The following is a 16,090-nucleotide window of genomic DNA, read 5'->3' as shown; positions in this document are numbered from 1 at the left end:
CTACACTGTCGAATGCCTTTTCATAATCAATGAAGTTGATGTATAGTGACGAGTTCCACTCAACTGATTGTTCGACGATGATCCGTAGTGTTGCAATTTGGTCTGTGCACGACCGATCCTTTCGGAATCCAGCTTGTTGGTCTCGAAGTTGGGCATCTACTGCATCCTTCATCCGGTTCAGCAACACCCTGTTGAAGACTTTCCCTGGTATTGACAGTAGTGTAATGCCTCTGTAGTTTTCACATTTGCTCAGATCTCCTTTCTTTGGAATCTTGATGAGGTGTCCTTCTTTCCAGTCCATCGGCACTTGTTCCTCCTCCCAAATCTTTTTGAATAGAGGGTAAAGCATGCTTGTGGTTACTTCGACGTCTGATTTCAGTGCTTCAGCTGGTATGTTGTCGGGTCCTGCTGCTTTCCCGTTCTTGATTTGTCTGACGGCCATTCTAATTTCTTCCGTCGTTGGTGGGTTGACATCTATAGGAAGATCTGTGTGTGCTGCTTCGATGTTCGGTGGATTCATTGGAGCCGGCCTATTCAGGAGTTCCTCGAAGTATTCTACCCATCTGTTTCGCTGTTGTTGAATTTCAGTGATTGGCTTGCCTTCTTTGTCTTTGACCGGCCTCTCTGGTTTACTGTATTTCCCTGATAGTTTCTTCGTTGTATCGTAGAGCTGTTTCATATTTCCTTCTCTAGCAGCTTTTTCTGCCGTCGTTGCTAGTTCTTCCACGTATTTCTTCCTGTCGGCTCTAATGCTTTTCTTCACTTGTTTGTTTGCTTCTATGTATTCAGCTTGTGCTTGTACTTTCTCTGCTCGTGTCCGGCTGTTGTTAATTGCTGTCTTCTTGTTTTTACTTTCTTTGATCGTGTCCAGTGTTTCTATAGAGATCCATTCCTTATGATGGTGTTTCTTTAGGCCCAGAACCTCTTGACACGTTGAAGTCAATGTTTCTTTGATGCCTTTCCAGTTGTCCTCCATGGTAGTTTCTTCTTCCTTCAGTAGATCTTGAAAGGCTTGGAATCTGTTGTTGAGAGCTATCTTGAATTCATTGAGTTTGCCAGTATCTCGAAGGAAGGTTGTATTGAACCTTTGTAGTGCTGTTTGTCCACTTGTCCAGTTCTTTTTTAGCTTCAGTTTTAAATTGGCCACCGCCAGGTGGTGATCTGAAGCTACGTCAGCTCCTCTCCTGGTTCTCACATCTTCCATTGTCCTTCGGAATTTTTTGTTGATGCAAGTATGGTCTATCTGGTTCTCTGTAGTGTGGTCCGGTGAGATCCATGTAGCCTTGTGTATACGTTTGTGTGGAAATATTGTGCCTCCTATGACTAATTTGTTGAATGCACACAAATTTGCAAATCTTTCTCCATTTTCGTTCCTCTCTCCCAGTCCATGTCGTCCCATAATATCTTCATATCCAGTGTTGTCTATTCCGACCTTGGCATTTAGATCTCCCATCAGAATGGTGAGGTCGTTTCTTGAGCATTTCTCTATGATTGACTGCAGCCGCTCGTAGAATTGATCTTTAATGTCGTCGTTGCTATCATTGGTGGGTGCATAACATTGGATAATATTCATTAAGATCCCCTCCTTCTTTGTTTTGAATGATGCTTTGATGATTCTGGATCCGTGGGATTCCCATCCTACAAGTGCATTTCGTGCTACTTTGGACAGCATTAGAGCAACTCCCTGAGTGTGTGGAGCATTGTCCTCTTCGTGACCGGAGTATAGCAGCATCTCTCCCGTAGCTAGCCTTTTCTGTCCAGCTTGGGTCCAGTGGGTTTCGCTGATTCCCAGTACTGCCAAGTTGTATCTCCTCATTTCCGTTGCTATTTGGCTGGTCTTCCCGGTTTCCCACATTGTTCTAACGTTCCATGTACCTATAAAAATTTTTGCTCTGGTTGTTAGAAGGGGCATCGGCCTCGTGGCTTCCGAAGGAACTCGGCTTTCACCATGAAGCGTCATAATTCTTCTAAATGAAGACCTTCTAACTCTCAGGGCAGAGTTAAAATGGTTTGAATTATTTTTTCTGGTTAGCGTTTTTTTAGCGAGTTAGTTTTCTACGGGATGGGGACGCTAACCCCATGCCCAACCCTCCTCCTTTACCCGGGCTTGGGACCGGCAGTAACTCTAGAAGAGCTACAGGCGGAGTTATATATATATTTACATCAGGACTCAAATCAAATGCTCTTCGCTTCAAGAATCCAACATGTTTTTCATTGAGCTACTGAGTTCGAATAAACACTCACCTGTACAAGGAGTATGAATTGAACTTAATTTCTAAAGGTTTGATTCAAGTCATTATTGATTTTCTTAACTACGTAGCTATCCAAACCCATTAGCTGAGCAGATAACGTGTTCAGAATCTGAAATTTAAGATACTGAGTTCTAGTTTCAATTTGCACGTCAACACAAGGATAAAGGTATATCTAATTGACGAGTTCTTTGTAGTGGGACAAAATACGCATCCTGTATTCTACTCACAGTCACAATCTATCTCATCTATAAATACTTTTATTAAAATACCATTATATTAAGGCAATCTTCACTAATGAAAATTCAGTCAAAAATATCAACTGTGTAATAACTGAAACTCTTACAAATCAAAATGTTGATGTTTACTTCAGTTTCATTTTCATGTCTTTTGTACATAAATGATAATTGTATTTATTGCTAACTGTTAGTTACAGGATAATCAATTATTTTTTTACTGTTACCAGTAGTAGTAGTAGTAGTAGACTAGGCAACTCGTGACTACCAGTCACATGATATAAAAAAACATTGTAAATAAATACATATTTGGGGGTATTTGATTCTGGAAATAAAAAAAACAAACAAAAAATTCAGTAAACATTCTGTACTATTCTCTTCGAATTCATTTTATTTGTATTACAACAGATAATATTTATATATTTATATTCATGTTGCTAGGACGCCTCATGATGAAAGCCGAGTTCCTTTGGAAGTCACAAGGCCGATGTCCCTCTTCTGACAACCAGAGCAACCATGTATTTAGGTACATGGAATACTCGTACAATGTGGGAGACCCAGAGAGTCTTCCAAATTTCTGCTGCTGCTAGGACATATGACTTCGTTTATATTTATTTATACAGTTAACAATTCTTAATATTTGAAAATGTTTAATATTACTTACTAGGTTTTTACATGAACTGTATAGCCTATCCATTTTTCATTATATAACATGTGTATAGTATCAAGCATATTTAGAGCGTTTTCCTACTTATTTAATGAATGAATAATACATTTTCACTGATGATTTTATATCAAACTTTGACATTCATTATATTTGCTTTGTTCATCCGTTAAGTTGGAATGCACTACAACCCTCGTATCCATATATGACATATCTATAGATAGTTCTATATAACTGAAATGAAATCCCCATTGATAATCATGGTTTTCTATACAACTCTTACTAAACGAATAGAAAGATTATTATCAGAAAGGGGATATTGTGAATATTATAGTAATTTTAATAGTTGGATTCATAAGTCAATTAAAGGTAGACTATCATGGAAAACTTGGAAGAACTGAACGGTCATTTCGTCCTAGTATGGGTCTCTTCAGCAGTGCGCATCCACGCCCAGTGCTTACAGGTTTTCTATGGTGGTCTATGGTGGTTCATAAATTCAACTATTAGAATAGAAAGATGCTTGAAAATGCTAGATATTGAACTTTTATTGAACACTGAGAAAGGATAGTTAACCTTGTGTTACGTAAAGTAAAATGAGGCGTTTCACCTGACAGCTTTCACTGAGTTGACTGCAGAATGAGATATCACTAGGCCTGTGTCACTTATTCAAATGCTCAGTAACTATCATGACATAATTTATAGTCAAGTTTTAAATAATGGTTATTGACCATTATGTAAAAATAGAACAGTTTATACTAATCTTCACATTCAGGATGTATACACTATGCTACTACTGTTATTATTCTGACTTGCTCAATCCAATTTACATTAAAGTCATAAAACTAACTGCGTTAATTTATAAGTTACTTTTCCAGTGTCAAACATTCGGAGACCTAACTATATGAAATGATGTACCTATATCCCCTTTTTTTGTTTTTTGTTTTCGAATATGAAAAAAACCCTAACATAAGTAAATTAGTTCTACTTTGGATATCTGAAGTAATCTCACTATCTCATTGTTAGGTTCAGTTAAATCGAGGTCCATCCTTGTCGTGCTCTAACTGAACATAAATCAATGAGTAATAGCTCCATTAAACAATAGATTATTGTAATCAATCTCAGATCATCTAGTTGGATTAATGTCTGTCTTTTACGAATAATGAAGCTAAATCTTGGCCAGAAGTGTGCACTTCTCAACACTTTTCACTTAACATATGACCTTGATCTGATATCCCTGACTGACCCAGCCTGTCGCAAAGCTAGACCGTTTATTTTACGTCACTCAATAAATTTCTGTATCCACTGATCGATTTTCGGACAGAGGCATGAGAGCATAACTGAGAAGTTAGTATCATGAAATTACAAATAAGAGTATACCACTCTGATCAATACACCATAAAGTCAGTAATGTGCAATGTAGAATAGGACACGTCTGTTCACAGATCCAAGGTGCTACGACACATCAACGCAAAGAGATGAAATATTACGGTAGTAGAAGTGTCAATAGTACAAGTGGATTACACAGAGATTAAATTATTCAAGAAGAAAGAGTTAATGTGTAGAACAAATAAACGTATAAGATCATTTTGGAACTCACAATCTGTGAGCAAACAAAGAGTAAGTGTATGTACCCCACTGTAGCCATCAAGTTGCCTAGACTAGTGACCACACTGGAACTCGAACAATAGAATCCATTCAGCATCTACAAAGGAATAAACAAATAGGATATTGGTTACTATTCAGTAATTCAAAATATTTCAATCTTGCAAGAGGTCAGTCATACCCTGATTAGTTTAGTGGTAACGTCTCAGACTGTAAAGTTGGATAAAATGCACTCGAATCACATAGAGAGTATCAGTTCCCTCAGTAATACAGAGTATACCTTCGTTAATAAGTAGCAAATAGAATAAAATTTATGTTCAATGTTTTCTATCAACTACCACCAACCACTTAGTACACATTCCATAGTATATATATATGGTTAAGCTCTCGCGCGCGAGACTGATAGGTCCTGGGTTCGAATCTCGCGGGGAGGATCGTGGATGCGCACTGCCGAGGAGTCTCATACTGGGACGAAACGGCCGTCCAGTACTTCCAGGTTTTCCATGGTAGTCTAGATTTAATTGACTCATGATTTCAACTGTTGAAATATATATTGATTATTCAGTTTTATTCTATGAACCTCTTTTAGTTCAATGATAAATATAAAACAAATTATCCAGTAGAATTGAATACATCCATCTCAACACCAACTTCACTACATTCAAATGTAATATTAAATCATGAAAATAACAAATCTTTAGTAAATTCATTAGTACAAACTGATTCAGTGAACCATCATCATCATCATCATTATGATTATTACAATAATTTAATAAAAAGAAATAACAAAGTCAATAAGACAAGAAAGTGTGTAAAATCAAAAATACAAAACAATCAAACAAGAAGATCTAGAGAATACAGAAGAAAAAGAATGAAAAATCGATTAGTACAAGAGAAAAGTGAATCTTTCTCCTCCTCCTCCTCCTGCTCCTCCTCGTCCTCTTCCTCAAATTCCTCTATATCTTCATCATTTTTATCTAAGAAGAACGAAAAATTTGATGATGATAATAATATTGATGTTGATAGAAATAATAAAGTGAAGTTAACTTCATTTCAAATACAAGAAGGAAATCATCAACTAGTTCAAAATGTCAAACAATTGAATGTTTCAAATGATATACCATTGAATAATCGTAAGTTATATATATAATAGAATTTAGTCCATTATAAAATATGCATAGTTTTGAATAAGTGAATGAATTAACTATGAGGTAGATTCATTGATTATCATTTTGTGTTTTCTGTTTATTGATTTTTGACAATTTGTGTCATATATGTATTGTAGGCAAGTTGTTCATCTACCAACCAAATGGATAAGTATATTAACGTGACCCTTAATTTGTTCTGTTTCATTGAGAACAAGTGATATTTTCAGGTTACTAATAGTTGATCATGAGTATATCTGAAGAATTACTCGTATACAATTGGACTAACAAATAAAAAATGTTGAAGTTAATAAGATTGTGAATTTTCATCGACTGAGGTGATCAAAATATGTATCGTATATAACTAACCATCGTTTATCTCGATACGTGACGTTGAATGACGTAAAAGTAACTTAAAATAAAGCTAGAAGCAATCAACCTAGAACGTAATACGAGTTTATGAAATCCTTGACTGTTGGTCTTAGCCATTTGAGTGAGTGTAAACTATCTCGTTAGAGTCCATGGGATTTTCGTGACTATTGGTTAAAAAAGTTGTGTAGCATGACAATTCCTTCTTATTCCTATTCCGAATGCTTAACACTAATTTCATTTTCACTAATACTATTACAATTTCTACTAATTTCATACCGATCTCCACAATCCCATACTCACAATTATCATGTGCTCACTAGTGACTAGTTTCTAGAGAAAATTCCAAGAGTTCCCATGAGGATTCGTCATCAGTAGAGTTCAGCTGCGTCGGGTGTGAGGCAATTGCCCACTAAAGACAATGAAAGATTGTTGCTCAATATTTTGGTATGATTGGAGTTAGATATTAATAATGGCGGGTCACGATTCAGTTAAACATTAATACTGGTGCAGTTGCCTAGAGGTTAAGCGTTGGCACGGTAAATCAGAGGTCCTAGCTTCGAATCCAGCTCCTGAGGTTGTGTATACGCACTGGTAAGGAGGGTCATACTGTGATGAAACGTCTGTCCATTACTTCCAGGTTCTTAATAGCTGTCGGTTCATGATTTCACTGAAGTAACATATTGTTAAAACATTTTAAAATGTGTTGGAATGATAGTGTAAGAAATTGTAGTCAATTACTTGTAAGGACTCAAATAATTTCTTAAGAGTCTACACTTTACTCTCGGTTAGGGCTTTTGTAGGAATTAATGATTTGATGTTACGACTGAATGATAGGGTCAATTTGTGCATCATATGCAATTTACATAGCAAGGAAAGTGAAGAGAAGAGAAAGGAAAAAACAGGTAACAATCGAAATAACAACAGGAATTGAAGAATGATAAAGTTTGTAAGGGAAAACTTAAAGAAGATGTACATGTCGTATTTTCATATTTTACAAGTGCAATGGGTGATTTCGGTTTATAGAATAGTTTGATTTATCGTACTCAAGTCTTCATTCATTAAACTACCATAATAATGACTCCATTGATATTCCAGTACTTAACTTGATGTTATTGTAGTGATACAATGTGACAAATTGTACTGATTCACATTTATACCAGGCTCTATGTTGATTACTTACTTACGCCTGTTACTCCCAATGAAGCATAGGCCACCGACCAGCATTCTCCAACCCACTCTGTCCTCGGACTTCCTTTTTAGTTCTATCCAATTTTGTTCATTCTTCTCATATCTGTCTCCATTTCTCGACGTCATGTTTTCTTTGGTCTTCCTCTGTTCCTTTGACCTTGAGGATTCCATGTGAGGGCTTGTCTTGTGACGCAGTTGGGTGTTTTCCTCAATGTGTGTCCTATCCACTTCCAGCGCTTCTTCCTGATTTCTTCCTCCACTGGGATCTGGTTCGTTCTCTCCCACAGTACGTTGTTGCTAATAGTGTCCGGCCAACGGATTTGAAGTATTTTGCGTAGACAATTGTTAATAAACACCTGTATTTTCTGGATGATGGCTTTCGTAGTTCTCCAGGTTTCTGTCCCATACAGTAGAACTGTGTTGACATTTGTATTGAAAATCCTGACCTTGGTGTTGGTTGACAATTGTTTTGAGTTCCAGATGTTCTTCAACTGTAAATATGCTGCTCTTGTTTTGCCGATCCTCGCCTTCACATCGGCATCAGATCCACCGTGTTCATCAATGATGATGCCCAAATATGTAAAGGTTTTTACATCTTCCAGATCTTCTCCGTCAATTGTGATTCGATTGTTGCATGTTGTGTTGTATCGGAGAATCTTGCTTTTACCTTTGTGTTTGTTGAGACCTATTGCTGCTGTGGCTACTGCTACACTGTTCGTCTTCTCCTGCATTTGTTGTTACGTGTGCGATAAAAGAACTAGATCATCTGCGATGTCTAGATCGTCCAGCTTCATCCTAGATGTCCACTGTATCCCGTACTTCCCTTCAGATGTTGTCGTCTTCATGATCTAGTCGATCAACTGACTAATTGACTTTCTATTCAAACTAAATGCATGAAATTATTATATCAATAATTATTAATTTACTACTTATATTTATGTACTCTAATCACACACTATACAAGACATATCTTTCTACTTTTATTCATTCAATACACATTCATGTAAACAGAGAAATAAGACAGAAAACTAAAAGAAGATTATATCATGTGATGGCAACAGTGATGTTGTTTTGTTTTTTCTTTAAAAATAAACTGGATTAAAAGTTAACCCATAGGAACAATATAAACAAATAGATAAATGATACAGTTACTCTAAAATGGTTTTTCTTCTGGTGGTTAGGTAGTATCGTAGATTGGTTGAAATTTAACTTGCAAACCAACGAATCTCACTTGAGTTTTTTAGAGGTTAAGTGGTAGCACCTCGAAACTGAATATGGTAGATCCGACTTCCAGCTACGGAGTTGTTAAAACTAATTGCTGAGAAGTCTTATGATAGAACTAAATATCTGTACATTACTTCCAGGTTCTTAATGGTTGTCTAACATTGGTCGGTTTGTATGTGTCAACAATATCCATTTAACAATTAGTAGTTTGTTTCTAATTTTTCAGTATGAAATCAAAATCCGTAGGACTGATGAAATCAGTAACAACGATAGATTTTAATCGTCGTTAGCATAGAATAATGATTTAATGGTATTGTAAATTAGTTGAATCTTTTTTAAAAAAAAACTTAGATGTTAGCCCGGTAAAGGCTATTTATGATAGCGACTTTGATCATCTTCGATGACCTTAATTAATTCTTGACCCTATTCAATGAATGAGCAAATAGAAATATGAATCAGTAGTTTACAATGTTAGGTCGAGTATTTACGCTCTAGAATAAAGATTTATGGTTCGAATGTAGAGTTTAGGGCTAGAGTTAAGATTAGGTTTTAGGATTGGCATTAAGTTATTCAATTAGCCTACACGCACCCTGGTTCTAGATCCTAACTCAAACCCTAAATTCCAATTCTTAGTCCTAGAAATCTAATACACTCTAAATAGTTTAAGATGCTTTCGTGAATGAGATTGTTTACAATATAATTGATGTAAGGCAATATTTCAGTGAGATCATGCATATTGAGAACGATTTGAAATATTCTGTATTAATATGTACGCCGTGATCTTGGAGAGATGTGCTTATCCTTTGTTGGCTTGCCCTTACGGTTCAACTTTATTCTAATGTTTAAACGATAGTAGACTTGCTAATTGACGTAGTGACTCTTGGACATTACTAGCAATAAGGCAAATGTCTAGTGTATTTCAATCTTCACTGCTTTTATAGATTTCTGTCATTCCATGATAAATTATTCTTTGAGTAGAATTACCTCGTTAGGAACAATTGTTCATGATACTTATAAACCAATTGTAAAGTTTTTAAGGGTTTATTTTGTAAGCACACATACATACAAAATACCTATAAAACAACATGAGAACAATTAACACTTGTATGATTTAATTGGGAATTGTTAAGAGTTTTTGATTGAGATCATGAAAAGATTGATGTTAGACCACCACTGAAAACCTGGAAGCACTGGATGGTCTTTTCGTTCTAGTATGTGTACATTCAAGACCCCTCACGCTGTCCTCAAACCATGAATCTTTTGCCTCGCACGCGAACACTGAACCTCTAGACCACCTAGCCGGCATTTAATGGTGTAAATGTCTAACTTCCATCGATCCATGATCTTGCGCAACCATTCATCCATTGTCTGAGGTATATACTTGTCTCTACCCGACACGGAATGAACTCTACTGGTCATGGCTACTCTATAGAACTCCAGGAAATCATTTTGAAGTCAGTCACTTACAACCTTCTTTATAGGGATCTTTAATCTGTCATTAGTAACCGGTGATCGTGTACTCCGTGTAACAATACATACTTTTGGTACCTTTAAACCATATTACTGTCTTATTTCCATGACTGATATTTCCTTCGTCTGTTTTAATCTTTTTTCTAATTGTGTAGATAATATTTTCCTACTCTACCTAGAATTAAGGAAAGTTTGAATCAATGCTGTTATGACGGAAAAATAAAAAACACTAAATCACTCGACAATAGATAGTTCAGATTCAACATTAGATTGGGCACTTGATCAAGCGACTCAATAGATCACGATTTTTGATAACATGATGCACTTGACCAAATTATACAATCAACGATTAAGAACCGAATATAGTACAAAATCACAGCATATCACTATATAGTACACGGACTCCAAGTGAAACGTGAGCGAAATCGGCTTAATGTCTTAAGATAGCCTCTTATATTTAGTGTTAAAAGATACTAGTTTGTCTTCATCCAATTACAGCTCAGTCCTAGATCTGATTCCAGTTTCTGAAGTCGTGGATGAGCACTGGTAAGGAGTCTTATACTGTGATGAAAATGCTGTCCATTACTTTAAGGTTTTCAATAGTTGTCTAACTTAGATCGGCTCATGATTTTAATGAAGTTCAAAAATCTCCAAAACCCTATACTATAAATTAACTTTTGATTGTTGAGATATCATTCGAAACAGCTAGCTACATTTGATTGAGGTCAGTTGTTTAAAAATTTGCGAACTAGTGAACAAAAATATATTATTTTGTTGAGTTACATCATGTACTGACCTTAATTAGACAGCCAATGAAAACTAATAAGTACTTGACAATTGTTTCATCCTAGTGTTCAGCTCCTTGACGGAGCTTGTATTGACGACTCCATTAAAGATTAAACCCAAGACTTTGGGGCCTCATAGTGAGCATTCAACCTTATTACTGTCAAGAAGTTTCATCGATTGCTTTCATTTTATAAAAGAGTTATCTATTTATCGTTGAGATTGACGAAACTTTGTTCAGTAAAAAAAATTCAATCACGGATAGGAAATAAATCATTAGGATTCGATTAATCATAAACGTCTTGGGTATATTTGCCATAGAAAAAAAGACTATTGAAATAAAAATTAAGTAGCGCTTATCGTTTAAGATTATAATATATTTACATTTCTTTTGATAAGTCTTCCAAGTCAACGCTCGATCCGATTTCCTAGCCGCCTCGAATAATCCCAGGCTAAATCTACACAGTAACTTGAACGTAAGACAAAAGACGTAAATTGAGAAAAAAACACGCTACTGCAAAATTCATTTGCGTGCAGATAAACCAGGTTTTTTGTCGAGTTAAACACGACTTCAGGCTTCTAGAAATTTTTGAAAACCGTACTAAATTTAGTAACACTACATGTAAATATCTAATCACAAACGTGACACATGACTCTTATCTTTCTAAATGTTTCAAAAGAGCTCCTATTCAACATTAATTTGATAAGGCGTTTTCTGGTCCCAATAAACTTTTCCGATGAATACTTTAAAACTCTCCAATACCTTTGAATTACAATAGTATATATGAATTTTTTCTCGAAAATAACTCCCATATACTGCAGTCGATTAATAATATAACATTTGTCATAGATAAAATGATAGAATGTTCAAAGAGGACATCAACATTTTATTAAACTCAGAATGGGTTTTGTGGATGTTATTAGTAACTTTAATAGTTGAAATCATGAATTCATTGAATATAGACCACCATGGAAAACCTGGAAGCATTGGATGGCCGTTTCGTCCTACTGTGGGACTCCTCCATGGTAATGCGCATCCACCCGGCTTCAATTGACTCATGATCTCAACTATTAAAATTTTGTTAAAAGTTACAAAACAAACTGTTCAATGGTGTGCTGAAATGAAATTGCTAAATACAATTGAATATACATCAAGTTATATAAGATTTTTATCGAGTTTTTTTAACAATCCTATTACATATGAATTCAAGAGTAACTTTGACCTAATCAAATGAAACATTGAACCCATTTCTAATTTCATAGTATCTTATCTTAAAAGTACTATTTATTCATATTAAGTCATAATAATAATAATGATAATAATAATAATGCGATGATAATAACAATAATGTTAATAATAATTTATTTAACACATAGATATTAGTACAAAGAGGCACCAAATACATATGCGCCACACAAATCTCATTCGATATGTGTGAGGGCTGTGATACTGCTCGGGTGCCCAAACCGAAGAAGGTGGTTTTCTTAGGGGGCCACTCCTCGAGCCTTCGACCTGAAGGTCTGATCCACAAGGAAGTGAAGCGACGTAAGGAGATGCAGTCCCATGATAGCCGGTGACCAACAATTGGTTCATATGCCATTTGTTCCCGCAGGATACTGGAGCCCATGTGCACCATTGGTTTGGAATCCGGTTAAAGCGCCGGACATTCGCTTTCCGTCCTCTCATGTTCGTAAACAACACCCCTGGTGCGAGAAGGCAGTGAGTAGGACTTCCCTGGGAGAGGCTATATACGCGTGGCCATGTGAGAGCATTTGAAGAGGGAGAGCAGACTCTCCCCACTCTCGGCCGTACCAGGGCATTTGGGGTAATAATAATAATAATGATGATAATAATAATAATAATAATAGTGGTAATAATAATAATAAAGAGTATTTTTGCATGATTTAATTTACACATGTTTTAGTTAATACTTTAAACACATTCTAATATTCAATGTAATATGTTTCATTTCAACTAGTCAAATTATATAACTATTGCATTGATAGTGCAGCCTATGCTTCATTGGGAGTAACAGGCGTAAGTAACTAAGTAAGTAACATTGATAGTGCATATTCAATGAAAAATTATGAATTTGTATGATATTTCAAAACAAAAAAGAAAACGATTGAAACTAAAAGTTACAAATTCATCTTATTGTTAATTACTAAAAAAGAAAACAAGTTAATCTCAATAGGATATTTTTGTATTTCATATAGCGAATTTAGTTAGATAATCATTGAAAATCAATAAATAGTGAATATCTATTTTTGATCCCCAAATGCCTTGGTACGGATGAGGGTAGAGAGAGTTAGCTCACCCTCTACAAATGCTCTCACATGACTAGGCGGATATAGTCAGTGCGACGGAAATCCTATTCACTGCCTTCTCGTACAATGAGTGTTGTTTACGAAATTGAGAGGATGAGAAGCGAATGTTCAGCGCTTTAACCTGGTCAGTGGATATGGCGGACTCACTTAGGGGAGTTGAAATATACTGATTACAAACCAATGGTGCACATGGACTCCAGGATTCTAAGGGGACAAATGGCGTATGAACCAATTGTTGGTCACCGGCAACCATGGGACTGCATCTCCTTACGATGCTCCACTGCCTTGTGGATCAGACCTTCAGGTCGAAGGTTCCGGGTGTGACTTTTGATAAAAAAAACCTGCTTCGGTTTGGGCACCTGGTCAGTATCACAGCCCACACACAAATCAAGTGACTTGTTTGGTGCATATGTATTCGGTGCTCCTTTGCATCAATATTTATGTGTTCAAATAAATAAATATTTATCGTTATAAGAGAGATTGACTATTTGATAAACATTACCTACTTTTAAACATCTCTTCAGATATAATATTTACATGTAATTATATCTCGTTTAAAAAGAACTTTGTTATAACTTGATATGATTCAAACTATTGAAATCCTTAATCAATGTGTGAATGTCTAATAATGGGATACAACTAAACCCATCTGATGAATCCCTAATAGTATAAGACGCTCATTCTAGATCCAAATGTTATAAAATCTATGAGTATAAGCCTATACCGAGGCAATCCGCCAATAATACTATAATTTCTGGTAGACCTTTGAATGACTCCTATGAGACCCTGAGAAATTCACCTATTTACTATGGTCGAAATAGGTTTATCAACTGATATGAGGAATTAGAATCATAGAATGTAGAATGAGGAGTTAGGGTTAGGAATTAGCGTTGAAGTTTTCATCTCGGACTGACATCAGTTATAATACCAAATTCCTATTTAACGATATAAATGGATAAATTTTGCGCTAAAATATAAGACTCTCTATCTTAAATCTGATTTGATAAAAACAACGAATCAAACGAGGAAATTACATTTCAATAGGTCTGTCATCGTGGCATGGCTTTACCCTAATATATATTTATGTATGATTTGCAACAACTCCTTCTGGAGTCCCTCCGGGGGATACTGCCAGTCCCAAGCCCGAATAAAGGAGGAGGGTTGGGCATGGGGCAAACGACCTCGTCCCGTAGAAAACTAAGTCGCTAAAAAACGCCAACCAAAAAAGATTATTCAAACCATTTAAATTCTGCCTTGGGAGTCAGAAGGTCTTCATTTGGAAGAGTTATGACGCCTCATGATAAAAGCCGAGTTCCTTCGGAAGTTACGAGGCCGATTCCCCTTCTAACAACCCGAGCAACCATTTATTTAGGTACATGGAATGTTCGTACAATGTGGGACACCGGGAGAGCCTTCCAAATTGCAGTGCGCATCCACTGCTGAGGAGTCCCATACTAGGACGAAACGGCCGTTCAGTGCTTCCAGGTTTTCCATGGTGGTCTAGCTTCAATTGACTCATGATTTCAACCTGTGAAATTTCTAAAATCCCCACAAAACCCATTCTGATAATAAACATTATAAAGTTGAATGTTAATCAGAACCACAATTTACTACTGAATAATCTTATAAGTAGTTGAAAGCCATCTGTATTTACTAATAGATTTCGTCGACTGAATACTATGACTAATCCCTAATTAATAAAATTTATCATAATATAGTTTTAATCTCAACACATCAAATACTGCTACACACATTGAATAAACTAATTAGTTTCCAGAATGGATGAAGATGAAATTGTAATTTGTCACCTTGGAAAAAAGTTGTTTAGTCAAATGATATATGTCAGTAAGAGGATATAATGATAGTTGAATTTCATTGAAATCATAAACGACTCAAAGTTAGATAACCACCGAAAACCTGGAAGCACTGAATGACCGTTTCATCCGGTTGTGATACTCCTAAATAGTGATTTCAATGAGATTCAACAATCCCCACAGTTAACATGTGCTCACTAAGTGACCAACTTCCAGAATTCCCATGAGAGGTCGTGACCAGTGGAGCGAAACCGTGTCGGGTGTGAGGCAGTTACCCATTAAGACAATGAAAGATTGTTGATTGAAGTTATACTTTATTAATGATGGATCACAGTTCAGTTAAACATTAATACTGGTTCTATCTGAAGTTTGTGCTGATGATGTCGTTCAGAAGAACGACAGCTCAGAGAACAAAACTCCATCAAAATCATCCACCTGAGCTACAAATCTTCTCCACCATCTCAAAAACATTAATACTGGTTCAGTGGTCTAGAGGTTAAGCGTTCGCACGTTAGACCAGACGTCCTAGACTCGATTCCCCTTTCTGGAGTCGTGGATGCTCTCTGGTGAGGAGTCTCATACTGTGATGAAACGTCTGTCCATTACTGCCAGGTTTTCAATGGTTGTGTAACTCAGATGGGTTCATGATTTTAATGAAATAATATACTGCTATAGCATTCCAAAATATGTTGAGTCAAATTCCATTTTATTCCAATGACTTAGCTTTAAAAAGGATATTAACCGATATTGTATTCTTCCTTTCTACTGACTGTCCTTTCAGCATTATCTCCTTCAGTTTTAAGTAATGGTTAGTATTGGATTTCTACTGATTGGAGCAACTTTCGATTTATTTTCATTGGTGGCTTTCGACACTTATCAAAGCTTTGTTTGAGAGTAACAGTTGTAGTCTAAACATTTTTCAAATTCCATCAGGTTTTCTTCTAGTTATCATAAAGTGCTGTGGAAATCGTTGGTCTGTATAGTTCATATCACAAACATGACATTGTTAAACAGC

At 36.0% G+C, this 16,090-nt stretch overlaps 1 protein-coding gene across 1 annotated transcript in view; it reads left to right on the top strand.

Moving 5' to 3' along the window:
* The window catches only part of CAND1 (Cullin-associated NEDD8-dissociated protein 1), a 125,008-nt gene that overhangs the window by 92,038 nt on the left and 16,880 nt on the right, over window positions 1–16,090 (top strand). The window contains exon 35 of the mRNA XM_051218094.1: window positions 5,341–5,884. The gene's annotated coding sequence lies outside the window, so the exon portion shown is untranslated. The remainder of the gene's footprint in view (window positions 1–5,340; window positions 5,885–16,090) is intronic.

The sequence above is a fragment of the Schistosoma haematobium genome, chromosome 7 (assembly GCF_000699445.3).
Source record: "Schistosoma haematobium chromosome 7, whole genome shotgun sequence".
NCBI lineage: Eukaryota > Metazoa > Platyhelminthes > Trematoda > Strigeidida > Schistosomatidae > Schistosoma > Schistosoma haematobium.
Note: the sequence above shows the minus strand (reverse complement) of the source record. Positions and strands in the feature narration are given on the sequence as shown.